This window comes from Brassica oleracea, chromosome C7, assembly GCF_000695525.1.
Source record: "Brassica oleracea var. oleracea cultivar TO1000 chromosome C7, BOL, whole genome shotgun sequence".
NCBI classification, from domain to species: domain Eukaryota; kingdom Viridiplantae; phylum Streptophyta; class Magnoliopsida; order Brassicales; family Brassicaceae; genus Brassica; species Brassica oleracea.
This window is the reverse complement of record NC_027754.1, coordinates 16,705,500-16,718,583: the sequence shown is the minus strand read 5'-3', so window position 1 is coordinate 16,718,583 and position 13,084 is coordinate 16,705,500. Positions and strand designations below refer to the sequence as shown.

General features: G+C 35.0%; 1 pseudogene; it reads right to left on the bottom strand.

Moving 5' to 3' along the window:
- Positions 1-3,233: 3,233 nt before the first annotated feature.
- On the bottom strand, positions 3,234-10,344 carry LOC106305458 (annotated as a pseudogene).
- Between the last annotated feature and the right edge of the window lie 2,740 nt (positions 10,345-13,084).

Below are 13,084 nucleotides of genomic sequence, written 5' to 3'. Positions count from 1 at the left end.
TTAACTAAAAAAATCTGCAATCTCATTCTATTTCTGAAATTTAAAAATTTCCTCTTTAGTTCTTGTATTTCCTTCAACTCCATTGAGAAAGTTGGTACATGCCTAAAGTTCATGTAGCATCATTATCAAATCTTTGTAATTAGTCCGACTTATATTCTCAATTTAATATTATAATTGTATCTTTTAATAAATGTTTCTTTTATCATATATGTTATTTGAAAATAATATAAATAGAAAAAAAAAATTAAAAAGGAGATATTTTTTTTGATAAGAACAATTACATATAATATTTTTAATTTATTAAGAGTACTTATGTGACCAACCGTCGTAAGAATTAGAAAAATACTTAGATTCATTCTCTATAGTGAATGGTTAAACCCACCTCACTTTTTTTAACCAACCAAAGTGCTATGTATGATTAGTTAAAATAAGTAGTAAAATTAAAAATCATAGCTGAAAAAACAACACCGACGTTAACACCGTTTGCAAAATCCTAAACTATAAAAATCTAAAATCTAAAGTCTAAACCCTAAACTTTAAACCTGAACTCTAGTCAAGTGAAAGTTTTAGGATTTAAGGTTTAGGATTTATGGTTTAGGGTATATGGTTTAGAATTTAAGGTTTAGAGTTTAGAATTTAGGGTTTATGGTTTAGAGTATTGGGTTTTGGGTTTACGATTTAGAGTTTAGAGTATAGAATTTTAGAGTTTTTGGTTTTGGATTTGGAGTTTAAAGATTAGGGTTTATGGTTTAGGGTTTAGACTTTAGATTTTAGAGTTTAGTGTTTTGCAGATGGCGTCAACGTTCGTGTTGCTTTTCTTCAGCTATTTTTTTCTAAATTTTATTACATTTTTCATTAATTTTACTTGGCAAGGTGAGTTGAATTTAATTACACTTTAGAAGGTTCTAAGAATTAGAGTAAGTAAGCTCAACATGTATGAATTTGACTTGTCAAATAATATTAGAGATAAGATTGTTAATCTTGTTAGGGTCAACGAAGTCTTAGGGTTTATAAAGATTTAGGGTTTAACAATCGCGACAATGACCTTCTGCCGTATCATGACTTTTTGTGTTACAAAAAAAAAAACAATCTCTGGAAAAGAACCTGTAGAACGGTGACTGCTTCGTCTGGCGTGAAGAAATCTCTCATCTGGAAGAGGGACATTTCCAACGTCAAGGCTGCTGATGATCTATCTCAAAAGTCAAAGATGTTTGACAAACTGGGTAATCGTACAGCTATGTTGCCCCGGGACGGATACGAGACAGAAACGGGGACGAAAACAGGGACGGAGAACGGAAAAATTTAAAAATTATGGGTACGGGGACAGCATATATATACTAGTCAAAAATACAAAATATTTATAAAATTATAAAATTATATAGTGAATCTAACATAATTATACATAATTTACTATAATATGTCTATTTTGCCAACTAAAAATAAAAAAAAAACTATAGGAAAGAAGCTTTAGTCTATTTCTAAAGAGAAAGAGGGCAAGGCTTTGGTGGGCACGAAGCTTCCAAGCCAAAGCTTGTTCCTTCGGCTCCTGCTATAAGTGTTTTGGCTCAAGTTTATTTTACTTCAATCAAGCAGCATAACACTAACAGTTAAAACACAATTACACAAGCATTAGGTCCCGTGAAAACTAGTCTTATTCAGCAACTAAGTTCTCTGACCGTCCCCAAGCCATACCAGTGATGTCCCCGTGAAGAACCCATCCCCGAAATGTTTTCGGTACCGGTACGGCACCTAAACAGACGTCCCCGTGCTTCATAGTCGTACAGAGAACGAAGCCTAAAGAAGGAAGCCTAAAGGATAGTTGAAGAGACGTTAAATACGTTTACGAAAGAAGATGGAGTTTCCATCACTCAAGTAGATCTCTTTGGCTAGGCTAAGTGTCTCGACGAGGACGGAAAACGTCAACACGCCTACGAAGTCTATGCATGGCTGGTTCTGAGCATAGCGAACCGAAGCATTGATCAATAGGGCTCCCAAATTTTTTAAAATATTTTACACGAAAAAAGGCCCCAAATTTGTAATTTTTTTTTTTTTAAAACTCTTACTAAATTGCTTTTGGTTCCAAACATTTCAGGGACGCCCCTGGGTGCCCAGGTCTATGTAGAATTCATCACTAGAGGTAATTATTTTTGTATGGGATTAATTACGGAATGTGTGTTTTCCGTAGATCAATGAGTGGATAAAGAGAAAGAAAATGGTGTCTCCGTCCGAGCTTGCAACCTTTGTTGTTGATGGCGTCATGGCTGCTAAAATACCGAGGAGGAAGAAGAAGATGATGTTCGAGGAACTTAAGGATGTTAGTGAGACGGGAGGGACAGTAGAAGAAACGTTAAACGCGTTTACTACGAAGGAGGGAATGTGGAGTTTCCATCACTAAAGCAGATCTCGTTCGCTGGTCTATACTTATCGACAGATATGGAAGACCTGAGATCTCGGTCCAGGTATTGAATTTCAATATTGTTATCATATATTGAAATTAGCGAGAATTCAATTCATCATATTGGTTTGTTTTGTAGATCTTTGAGTGGATGGAGAAAAAGAAGATGAAATTTACTCCCTCCCAGCTTGCAACCTTTGTGGATTTTATTGACAGGGTTCATAGCATAAGAGCGGCTCTAAACTACTTTGAATCTGTAGACCCAGACTTCGATAACATGGACTATAAAGCCAAGAACTGGCCTGCTTACGATTTCCTCGCAAGAAGCATGTCCAAAAACTGGAATAAGCGTCCTTGGTGAGTCTTGTCTTATTCTTAATGAATAAATTAAGCAAGGCTTTGAGATTTACTCTTAATTCTGAATTGTTGTATCTTTTATCTTTCAAACTTATTGCCTATGTATTTGTACTACACTAGTAGATTTTCATGAACCAAAATAGTTAAGATGTAAACATTTCATTGATAATTTCAACTGCTCAGAAATTTTCTTTGTGCATTTAGTCTCTACCGTTGCTCTATTTTGTTCAGTCCCCATCCCATCTCTTGATGCATTCAGTCTACTGTATATCACTTCTCAACTTTCTGAAACTCTGTAGTCCATACGATAAGCTCCTTCAAATGATCTTTTTATTAATGATCCTCGAGTTATACACTCTTTCGTGTCTCTGTTGCATGCCATTCGAGCCATTTCTATGGAGTGAAAATGATGTAAATGATTTCAGAAAATGTTCAACCAAAGTGAGAAGAAATACAGTTTAGTTCAGCGAGCACTGGACTCTCATAAAAATTTATATAATTTGAAAGTAACAAACATTCATAGAGATACATGTAAATTTGAGATAACGTAAGGTTTGTACACATTCTTATTTGATATAAGATAACTTAGTAGCCTTTCTTCTTTCATTAGAGACAACGCAGTGCGCTCAGCTTTTTCATTATACTGACGAGGAAGAAAACTCTACTGTGGAGTTCAGGATCATGGATTCAGGTATAATGGGTAGAGATCACAACTAGAAACAGAGGACTTCATTGTCGTTGTTGTTTGATCAGTCAAACCAGACGTGCTCGAGCTACCATGTATATCACTTCCCCTCAGCTTTGAGATGCTGAAGTTGTGATCATACAAACCAGGATCTGACATAACCTGTGTTATTTCTATCTCTCCCTGGAGCATTTGGACAGCCTCTGACATTGCTGGCCTTAAGGAAGGAGATGAGTTTGTGCAAACGAAAGCAACTTTGATCATCCTCACTGCTTCTTTGATGTTGAAATCACCTTCGAGAGTTGAATCTACGATCTCCATTATGTCCCCTGTCTGTTGAAGCGTCAGTGCCTGAAATTTTATGTTGGGTTTCAGTAAACTTGTAGAAACATAAATAGACATATACAACTATATGCATGAGTTGTGAATGGAATGTGATAAAGAAACAAAAGCTCCATTGTTACCCAATTGATTAGGGAGACATGATCAACAATTCCCTTCTGTTTAGTATTACTCTTCCCACTGACAATTTCCATTGCCACAACCCCAAAGCTGTACACGTCTGCTTTTTCAGTTAATTGACCCCATAATGCATATTCTGGAGCCATATATCCACTGCATTATAAGAGAAACCAATAATGAAACATTTTATTTGTCCATGGTGCAGTTTCTGTTGTTGTTTAATGTTCTATACTTACATGGTTCCTGCAATTTTGGTGCTAATGTGGGTGTGTTCTTCTTCATGGAGCCTAGCCAATCCAAAATCAGATATCTTTGCATTTAGGTCGGAATCTAGAAGCACATTAGTGGATTTTATGTCACGGTGAACCATCCTGATCATCGATCCTTCGTGAAGGAATTCAAGCCCTTTCGCGATTCCAATACAGATATTTTGTCTGGCTGCCCAGTCCAGTTTTAAGGAACTCTTTCCTGGAAAGGAAATTTTAGCCAAAAAGAATTGATATTAGACTACATGTTGCCTACACTTGTATTCGAACCAAAACATGTTTATAAGGAAAAGATGAGTGAGAGTGACTTCGATTTACCAGACAGTGCTAGAGCAAGAGAGTTATTTTCCATGTACTCATAGACGAGCAGAAGTTGAATCTTCTCTACACAACATCCGTAAAGCTTGACAAGGTTCGGATGACTCAGACCTGATATCATTCCTATCTCGTTCACAAACTCTCGGTTTCCTTGGCATGATTTGGCAGAAAGCTGTTTGACTGCTATGATAGTTCCATCCGAAAGATCTCCCTGCATCAAGTTTCTCATATCAGAAAGCAAAAAAACAGTCACACTCTTTATGTTTGAGAAGAACTTATCCTCTGTTTTGACAATACTTTGAACACTGATCCGAAACCTCCTTCTCCAAGTTTGTTGGCTTCATCAAAATTTTTTGTTGCAGCTTGCAGTTGCTTCCATGTAAAGCAAACCGTTTGCAGACCCTGGGCTCTTAGAGCTATGTGATCACTTTCCAAAGAGAAACCATTAATTATTAATGCTATGAGCATTTAGTAATGACTAAGAATGGATTTGTATACTGTGTGAACTCTGCTACCTCTTTCTCTCGTGTTCTTGTCTCCTCTACATTTTTTTCTGAGCATATAACCACAAAGCCAAGAGAATTATTGCTATCACGGGACCCGAAACCCCAAATATTAGTGGATAATCAGTGTGATGTTTTTTCTTCTCTACTGCAAATGACACACGAAAAGTGTAAATATATATACATGATGCATTATATATACACCAAGCTACAGAAAAGTATCTTTAAAACAAAGTAGTTTCCTTTTTTCTTTTGAGCTCCACATAGTGGCTCCATACCTGAAAATTTTGAAAATGAATCATTAGGTGGCAAGAACCAATGTAAGAAGATGAGAGTGATGTATGACCACTTGAGAATGAAACAACTGAATGCGAAGTAAGCCACAAAAGCAATACGGAAAAGGATTAAGGTTTTTGAAGAAGAAGGGCCGGGTACTTACTTTGGTGACACAAGGAGATTGCAGAGATAAGAGGACCATAATTTCCTCTGCTGGGAATGAGTGTTGTTCCTTTCCCCGCCCAATACAACCGTATCTCTAACATATGATTGGTCACATTAACTTTCTTTTCTTTCACAATATGCTTCAGAGTCCCCTTAGCTTCCTTTTTGATATTAAAATCTTTCAAGAACAATTCCCCCTAACAGGAGAGGAAAAAGGAAATCAATTTCAAGCTGCCGTGCCTACATATTGTAAACAATTATTCAGTAAACAAGGACGCTTTACCTGGACAAAGACATTAAATACACGTCTGCCTAGACGACTGAACGGTTCGTCGTCGGAAAACTGAGTCTCCATAAAATGGAGTTTCACATTGTAGGTTCCATTTTTCAAGCAAAATGCATAATAAACAAGAGAGAGAGCAGATCGACGTGCAGTCTTATACAGTTCAGAAGAATCTCTAGATTGTGTAGAAAAGAAGTCATCATTCTCCTGATCATCATCTGTGAATTCACCTGTGTTACTGATTCCCCAGTTTTTGAAGTGCTGATTTGTTGCGGCTGTGGTTACGTTGTTGTCAGCTTCATATGTGGTTTCATATGAAGAGTTTGTAATAGATATGTTGCCTCCACCACAATTTATATGTAGAAACCCCTGATCTACAATTCATACATAATGATTATCCCCACTAATTGAAAGAAAGAATTAATAGGGAAAGAAGAAATTAGAATAACTGCATGTTAGAGATAAGTTATGACATTCATAGTGTACTTACAGTCCGTGCAGTTGATTGGATCAGCACATGGAAGAAGCCCAGTTCTGTGATAAGACAACCAGAAGTTTAGCCCCATCATCAGCGAAAAATATCAAAACAAGTATGAAAAGACTAAGTTTTAGATATTATTGTTTCGTGACAGTGAGACGATAAAACAGAGGAGTGTACTTACAAGTTATTCATCAAATGTGAACTCCGATATGTGTTAATGTTGCTGATTCATCATAAAGTGAAATAAAAACTTCAACATGAGCACGTTATTATCATCTAGACAAAAGGTTAGAGTAAAAATAGAGAGAAGATGTATGTTATATGTCTACAAAGATTTCATGTTCATACCTCTGTTCATGGCAGGTAGATGACCAAGAGAAATTGTTGTAAGAGAGATCACTGCGAGAAACAACCAAAAAGAAAACCAGAAAAGATTAGTCGGCATGACGAAAAAATTCTTAGGTCATATAGACAACGGAAAGGTTAAAACGTACATGTTAGAATCGCTATTGAAAAGGCCAGAAGATTCAACGTTCCCAGAAAGTCTATTTCCAGTCAAAAAGCTGAAAGAACATGCGTGTCAAAAACATAGTTACTTGATCATCATGATACTGCGGTAATCACATTAATCAAATTTTTAACATTGTCAATGTCAGATTGAAGTACGTACGTATATTTTGGTGCATTTACTCCATTTAATTCTCCATGTACTTCACCAGTTAACCTGTTAAACGATAAATCACTGCAGAAAACAACAAGTAGAAAATAATCACAACTTAAAACAAGTACTAGGTGTTTTACAGGTGTTTTACTGTACCAAGTCTAATAATAAATTTTTAATTTAAATTATATTTAAAAAATAAAAATTTGTTTATATTTTATAATTTTTTACCAATATTTTAACTTTAATTTTGATTTAATTAATCACAAAATTTTGGATAAAATAAATATTTTTTAAAAAAATTTAATTTATATTTAAATATAGAAATATATATTTAAAATAATTTTAGATATATTTTTATCTATTTCTTTTTTTTAAAAAAATATTAAAATGTATAGTAATCAAAAATTAAAACTAAATACTATTTTTAAAATTTGTAAATATCAAAAGGAAATTAATGGTATTAAGATTAAAATTTATATTTTAAAAACAAATTGCACAAAATTCTGAAACACTTTAGTGATAAAAATGGTATAATTATAAAAATAGAATTAAATAATATTTCAAAATTAAAATATTGTTATATTTCTATTATTATATAATATAATGTTATATCTGAGTATAATTATTTCAAAGATGATGTATAAGTTATTACTATATTTTAGAAAAGTTTTCCAAAAATATAAACCCTCGTCAATTATAATTGTTCATGTCACAATTAACCATAACCCATGTGACAATTTTTAGTATGCCATGTCATTTTTTTCTCACTGAAAATGTGTTTCTAAAAAAAATATAGATAAGCAAAATTTGAAAAATCATTTTTCAAATAATGTCTAGGGATATACAACTACTAGTTTCTTTTAAAAAAAAAATCATAATCTAATTTCTATAACTACATTACAAAAAACTACAACATAAATTTTACTGAAAAATCTAAAACTACAATACAAAAACCCACCGTTTAGATTCTACTGCAAAATTATCTTAAGCTACAATAATAACCAATCAAGTCCATAGATTAGTAATTTCTACTCGTACATGTATATCACTGTTACTTTTTTCTCTGGAGATGATGTCTATTCATGTGCTTACCCATGAGTCCATGACACTGACAGTCTATGGTACGTATAAGAGTATCTTTATCCCTGGTCTTTAGGAAGGGTTTTTAACAAAAAAAAAGTTGGTGTGGACCCCACAAAACAACAAACGTTGCCAAAAGTCACGAAATAAGAAACATCTCTTACCACTGACACGTGGCGGCCCACGATTGATTCGATTTTAATTTTTTTTGTTTCTTTTAATCAGGAAAAAAAAAACTAGGGATAAAAGATGCTACCCAAATTCCTTAGCAGGTAAGTGTGCAGTGTATGTTAAACAAGGTAGTCTGACTCACAAAGTCTTTTTACTTGTCACTAGAAAGAACTTACAGAGTCTTTAACTTTTTCAAATTCCAGATGTAAGGAGGAATTGAACCAGACAAACCCACCTTCCTCAAAATCCTGACACAGGGACGGAAACATTAGTTAGAAATATTTCAGATAGAATCAAGCCTAGAGACAGGAAACAGATAATAAATACAGGGTCTTGATGATGTCTTTGCTGGATAGAATTGGAACAGCGTTTATCCCAGTCGTATCACTGATACGCCTGCATATGAATATATCTCTTAAAACATCAGTCTTGTTTCACTTGTTCTTTTGCTAATCTATTTAAAGCTGTTCATATTACAGGTCAGTAAGCTTTTCTAGGAGGGCCACTTCTTTAGGCATAGGACCTTTCAGTCCGCTTGCGTATAGATGTCTGGTTAACTGACACATGTTAGACGGTGCAGAGACACAAACTATAAGAGAAATAACAATAATTGATGTGAAAGAATGGCAAGCTTACAGCGTTTTAAGCTGAGACCACTTGCCAATATATTCTGGGATGGTGCCTTGGAAGTTATTGTCATTTACCCTACTGCATAATGAAAACACCCAAATAGTTTAGAGAATCGTAAAACTTATCTTCTTGGTGGACTTCATGTAATAACTATAATAAAAGATGAGAAAATTTTCCATTTATAAAGGCAAAAAAGCTTCGAAAATTTCATTTCCAACTTACAAATCCGTAAGATTTACCAGTCTAGCAAGAGTGCTAGGCAGGCTTCCATTAAACTGATTGGAGCCAAGATGCCTGTAAAACCCAGTTTGTTTTTCCATAAAGCCAAAGACTTTTGTTGTTTTGAAAAGTAGTTAACATGCAAAGAAGCTTACAATTCGTTTAGGTTGGTCAAGTTACCAAGCTCATCAGGAATGGTGCCAAAGAACTGGTTGGCTTCAAGCGATCTGAAAATTTTCATCACATTAGGTGTAGCAAAAACTAAAAGGTATATAATAATAATAACAGACTGATGAGACTTACAAATAAGCCAGATTCTTGAAGTTTTGCAACCCAGTTGGTAAAGTCCCAGAAAAATTATTTGCGCAGAGTGAGCTGCAAGAAAAGTCAACAGTTACTCACATATCACTAAGAGTATGTACGGAAGGGAGGAAAAAGAGAACTAACATGAACGTGAGGTTTGGCAGTGAAGCCCACTCCATTGGGATTGTCCCGGAGAGGTAGTTCCGACATAAGTCACTGCAAGTAAGACCAAAACTAGCTTGTAACTGAAACTTTTCTCTTTACAGCTTTTGTTGAAGCATTTCAAAACCAAGGGGCCCAAACCGTTTTAAGTTTTAAGGAGTTTTACCTCACGCCAACATGCATATATGCGTAGTAAAACGATATAGGTGGTGTCGTCCTAATATATAACTACAGGTTCTAGCAATTTGAAATCGGTAACCAATATCATCGATTATTTATAAAATTTAGTGCGGCTGAACTCACATCGATTGGAGATATCGAAGATTGGCCAACTCAGGTGGGAGTTTTCCTGGAAGGCTAAGGGCCTTGAGAACTCTGTTCCGTTTAAATAATTAAGAAAAAAACATATCAAGAGAGATAGATCTTGAGAAGACTGAATACATAAAAACTAGTAACACTCACATATTTGTTATATGACATGTGTTGTTGAAACAAACATCACAAAAAATGGTGTTTTTAATCTCCGGATCCCCAATTTTCTGATCTATCTTTAGGGTTTTCAACTTGCACGGGTCTTCATATAGGTTTAGTCCCTTCACACCAAGTGTAGTAGCTATCTTCTCTAGCACATTCACTGCGTGCAGTATATAAGCAAGTATAGTGTATCGATAGGTATATAAATAGAAGGATTTGGAGCAAGATTTCATTTTATAAAGTTAAAGCGTAAATGGTGATTATTCCCATACACTCATCTGGATGGAGATCAGATGAAACATACGTCGTCGTTGAAATTGCGAAGAAGCTTATGGTGATGGTAAAGAAGAGAAGAAGAACAGAGAAGACGGTTGACATATTGAAATATCTTATGTACTGTGTGTATAGTGATTCTTTGTATGTGTACTTGTTTTGCTACTCACAATATCATCATCAGAACAAACCGAATTGTTATATATAATGCATGGGTATATTTTTTATTTAGGGTTTTCATTGGGTCGTCGGCGACTAGAGCAGGGAAAAATATTTGACCAAGTCAATGGAAGTTAATGAATGCGTGATGTTTCTTGTCCCCTTAGCTAGCCCTCGAACGGATCTGGGTATCCGGGTAATTTTAAGGTATCCGGATCCGGATCTTTGTCCAGCGGATTAATAATTTTATTATTTTTATCTGGATCCGGGGTTTTCGAATATCCGGATGTCGGATATCCTTCTAAAAATTGTAATATCCGGCGGATATACAGATCCAGATTTGGATCCTTAAAATAATTAAAAAATAATATTAATATATATATAAAATATTAAAAATAATTTAAAAATAAAAATAAATAAAATATTTTTAATTATTTCTATGTATAATATTACAAAATTTACATAAAGTTTATATATATTATTATAAAAATGAAAATATGTTAGATAAAATTAATTTATATATATATATTACTATTTTTGAAATAGTTATTAATAAAACTTACGGATCCGGATATCTAGATTAAAAAATTAAGATATCCGGATCCGGATTCGGTTTTGACGGATCCAACATTTTACTATCCGGATCCGGATTCGGCCCCTCCGGATATCCAGAGTTTTGGATTGGATCCGGATCGAATCTCGGATCGAATCCGGATCTCGGATAAAAGTTCCAGGCCTACCCTTAACTATGTTTGTTGGTTCATCAAGATAACAGGCTCCACAAACAAAGATGTACGTATGCGAAACTGCCCCTACCCCATTACTTGAACCACTTAACGATGCTAACATCAGCCGGCGTGGAGATGCAACTTATTAAATGTGAAGATGCAAGTGGAGCTTGTAGATGTCAATAGTCTTATGTGACTAACTAGGCGACGAAATCACTGATGTTGGATGCATTAGTCGTTACTACATAAGGCATGCATAGTGGTGGGTTACCATGTAGATGCAAGATATGCTGAGATGGAGAAGGATAAACCGAGGGTTTATGTCTTGACGTAGTCGTTGAAGTAGTTGTTGTTGCAGTGTGTGTCAGAGAGTGGACAAGGAGGCATGCGGAGTGGTAGAGACCATATGGACGCAAGATGCTGAGCTGGCGTGGGATAAACTCAAGTTTATACTGTGGAGAAAATGTAAGAGATAAACTTGGGGAGCAAGTTTATGCCTTGAGGAATAAGTGCATTTCAAAAAAATGAAAGTGTACTTATTGATATGGAAGTTGTCCATATCCATGTTCCTAGGAGACTATATTTTTTCAGGAACGCAGAGATAACTATAAAAAAAAAATAGAGTCGTGTGTATTCCATAAGACACTGGGCTATTATTATAGAGAAAGGGTGAAAATCCCTTAGGGGTGTTCTTAGGTCGTACTGAAGCAGATGCTTAAGTAGTGACGACATAGAGACAAGTTTGGGTAGATCAGGAATCTTTCAGTAGCAGCTGTTAGGCTGTTAACAGGCTGTGTAAAGTTGATAAGCAAATCTTGTAATAGATTGTTTAGGCGATTTTTAGAAAAACATAGTGTTTGTTTATATCTATTTTGTCTCTTGATTTATCTTTTGCATTAATCAATTGTGGTGTCATCTTTGCACTAACAAACTCTAGAAGTGTATGTCTGTCAAGGGTCACTGGGTTACATTGTAGGAATTCATACCGGTTTATAACAATTTATAAACCAACCTATGAATTTAGTTTGCCTAGATCTCATGAAAATACTTAAATAAATCTAGATCTTGGGGTTCCGAATATGCCTGGTTATTCGCAGCGGAAAGATGAATCAACCAAATCGAGATTTCTAGCACTCCAAATGTCGTGCCTCTACCGGTATCCACACGCACACAAATTGGATCGATACGGGATGCTAGTGCGTTGAGATCAAATTACAAATACTTGACAAACTCTTTTGTCTCTCTTAGCGTTTTATTTACTCGGCCGTTTTTTCATATGTCGATCAAGTCACTTACGTGACCCTTTATAATCATATGACCTAAACACATTTAGTATATCACGTGAATATTATATATCATATATATAATATAAATGTATAAAACCCCAAATATTCATGATCCAATTTACTTAGGTGTGTGACCCTGTAGGATCATATAATATTAGTAATGAATTCCTAATTCATAGATTATAAGCGGTTTCTAGTAAAACATTATAACCACCTAATATTATATGACTGTCGAATCTCGACTCTACGACTTTAACACGAGTAAATACAAATGATTTTAGGACATTTCCAACGTACGTTTCGTCATCTATTCTCATAATCCTTTTGTCTCTATATTTCGATCTCAGCATAAGGCAAGAACTAGTGTCATCCTTATTAAGCTAGATCACGTTTACCGAACTCTGATTTATACTGATAAAACAAACGACTGACAATCACCTCTTTTGAGCACGGCCATGCATTTTTCAGTATCAAATCTTCGATAGGCCCAGAGATATTTATCTCCCGTTATATGGGAGGGACAAATCTCATCTTGTTCCATCCCTGTTCCTTAACAAACTTCATAAAACACTTAATCAATGCCTTTATAATCACCAGTTATGGCTGACGTTTGACAAAGTCAAAGTGAACTAATCCATAAATAAAGAATCATGACGAACTCAGGTCTAAGGACTATACTCTACAGTCGTAATGAGAAACTCTCATGACACTCATATAACAGTCTTGTAGAGTTCTCATAGTGGG